Below are 3189 nucleotides of genomic sequence, written 5' to 3'. Positions count from 1 at the left end.
GAAGTAAAAGCCCGGGGTTTTTTGGACCAAATTGCTCTGTTTATTTCTGGAGATATTTGCTCTTTTACCGGGGGGAAAACGATTCAGGGTGCGAGTATATTTGTTCCGTTTTACCTGGAGATATTTGCTCTTAAGGTTTAGAGGGCTTGGAGACATTTGCTCTTTTTACAGTTGAAAAAGATAGAAACAGATTAAAAAAGTTTGGACATCGGGCGGAAGCCCTCGGGGAGATTTCCTCTAAAACTTAAAAGCCGCTGGCGAGAGATTTGCTCTTTAACAAGTTAAACAAATTAGGACAGCATGTAAAGTACTTCACAGATGAAGTGGATAAGCTGGAGATGATTATTTGCGAGATTTTTAGCTCTTTTTCAATATACTTGGTGGAGGAAATTTGCTCTTTGAGGGAAATTTTTGCTCTTTGCGAGAAATTTGCTCTTTTTACTGGATAGGGAACGCCAAGAGCAAATGGGTTCCACGCTGACATTACCGAAAACGAATCCTTGGCTGGCGGTACATTTAGTTTTTACAAAAAAAGTGCCGTGTTACTTGTTACCCAAACACAAACTTTTTTTACCAGGGGATTTGAAAATTTCTTGTTTATCCAGGTTTCTCGTTTATCCAGGTCTCGTTTATCCAGGTTCGACTGTATTATTTTCATTTTTATTTAAAATGAAAAGCTCCTTCAAAAAGAGGTTACAATACCGCGAATTTCTCTCTTCCTATCTCTCTCCATGTCCCCCGACTTATGTCAACCTCAACTCGCAAAACTTTCAGCTTTCAGTCTATTCAAAGTTTACCTTGTCAAGTAAGTAGGTAAATGGGTGCTAAAAGTCTGGAACCCTCCCTTTCCCCTCCCCTCTTGGCTGAAGTTTTTATGAATAGAGGTACAAACATTATTGTGACTTAACCTATACATTGGCATATTGTTCCCTGAAGACACTTGTAGGAATACAGGTATAATAATGAAAATTTGATTTTGTAAGTATCACTTGAGAAATAATAGTTCTTTTGAGATCGCTATTTATTGGGTTTTATCCAGTAAAGGCGAGCTTGCCTCTTTTAACCTCAGACGATGAGTCACCTCTTCCCTCTTCCATTAATATCCTCTCTTCATCTCATCCTTCTCCGCACAACTTCTACCATACTGCACTTACTGACCTGATTTTCACTTGACATTCAAAAGCTCACGTACGTATGTGTGCTCCGTTGCAGTAGACAAAGCGGGGGAACCTCTTCAAAACATAAAACATATGACACTTACATTAGAACTTAATGAGTTAATAAAGAAAAAAAGGAAATCTCTAGACAAAAGAAAAAGTGTACTGCACTTCTATTGCTAGACATTCAAAAGCTCACGTACGTATGTGTGCTCCGTTGCAGTAGACAAAGCGGGGGAACCTCTTCAAAACATAAAACATATGACACTTACATACTTACATTAGAACTTAATGAGTTAATAAAGAAAAAAAGGAAATCCCTAGACAAAAGAAAAAGTGTACTGCACTTCTATTGCTAGACAAAAGTAAGAATGATTACTCACACGGTGAGTGCTTGAGCTCTAGTATGTCGTAAAAACAATTAAATAAAGACAAATGAGCTCACCTCGGTCTGTACTTAGGTGTTTTATTACCAAAAGTGAAATGTCACAAAGTTCAATACAAAGGGCGCGCCGCGCCGGTACAGGAACTCGTAGCTTGAGTGATTGGTCTCATAAAATTTCCGTAGGAACCCGTTTGTTTGTTTTGACGTTAGCACAAGTGTCTCCCTTAGGCATTGTGTTTGAACTGTTTTACAATTTTTTTTTTGGTGTGAAAAATTGTTTTTAGTATTTACATTTGAATTTTGAGTGTTATTTTTGAGGTTGTGCCATGGATTGTAGTAATATTTTAAGTCAATGTAGGTATTCGGCCAAGATAATAGTCTTATCTCTCTTGTGGCCAACCTGATTAATTTCTTCCATTAGAAATTATTCTGTTTCTCGAAAGGGGGAGAGAGAGAGAGACAGAGAGAGGAAGTAAATATTGCCGAAAATTTATCACTCGTATGTTTGGGACGTAATATTGAAAACAATACCTGTATGTTGTAGAAATGTACTTAGATACCCTTAAGGGAATTTATAGTACCTATTAATTATTTTCTAGGTTAGAGAGTTAGATATAGAAAGGGAATTGAAAAGATCATTTCTCCGAATTTATCTCCATTCCATCAAAAGTACGTATTGCACAATATTTCGTTATTATTAAACTTAACCTTGCCACCTCCTCCTAGGACCTAAAATGTACATGGGTAGAATCTAGTGGAGAAGTGGTTGCTGATACACACCTGTGGATTGAAATCCGTAACAAAATTTTGCTTGGTATATTTTTTCGTTTTATAATCCTCCCTGGTGATGGATTATAACCTGAATATGTTTATCAAGCTGGAATGGAGCACTGATATTCAAGCGTATGCCCCAGCTCCTGCAGTCGCGTAGGACTCACCACCTTTAGACTGCGACACTAGACTGTGAAGGGGTGAGAGCGCAGTAGTTTTAGGTTCTCACCGTGAGGCCTTAGGTTTTCTGACGTTAGAGGCCTCGAAAGCAGGCCTAATTAGGGTGAGCAATGAAGAACTTCCATTTACGGTTTGGCCGGACGGTTTGTCTTCTCTGCCCTTCCTACCACAATTTTGACAACAACAGCAGTTTATAGCTCCTCGAACTGGCTAATCCGGTAAGAGGGATTCCACTTTATAAGGATTTCACTTTATAGGGTCCAAATTTTGACAACATTTATGTCTCCTGTTCGTTCATATTTGTCCCTTATTCCATTTTTATTTCCCGGCAGGTGAACAAGCCTTTTTTTAGCACCACCACTTGTTCACCCTTGTGAGTAAATTAATATAAACCGGAATGTCCTGTAAGCCTTCTTTTAGCCTACTTTGGAGTGCCTGTTCACCCTTGCCCGGAATTAACCATTTTTTTATTTATTATTTTTTTTATTCTACTATTTATTTTTTTGTAGTCATGCATTTTCCGATTAAAGGGACATTACCTCCTTTAGTCTCCGAAGGCTTTTCCTTGGAGTCTTTGTTCGTTCTTTGCCTGTAAGCGCGCTGCTCATGAGGCATCATCATGTAGTGCACCAACCAAAAGAAAGACAGACACACTAATTTTACTTTTCAATAAAATTTGCTTCTGGCCTCCTTTTG

This window comes from Diaphorina citri, unplaced genomic scaffold (assembly GCF_000475195.1).
Source record: "Diaphorina citri unplaced genomic scaffold, Diaci psyllid genome assembly version 1.1 scaffold430, whole genome shotgun sequence".
Classification (NCBI taxonomy): Eukaryota; Metazoa; Arthropoda; class Insecta; order Hemiptera; family Psyllidae; genus Diaphorina; species Diaphorina citri.
Note: the sequence above shows the minus strand (reverse complement) of the source record.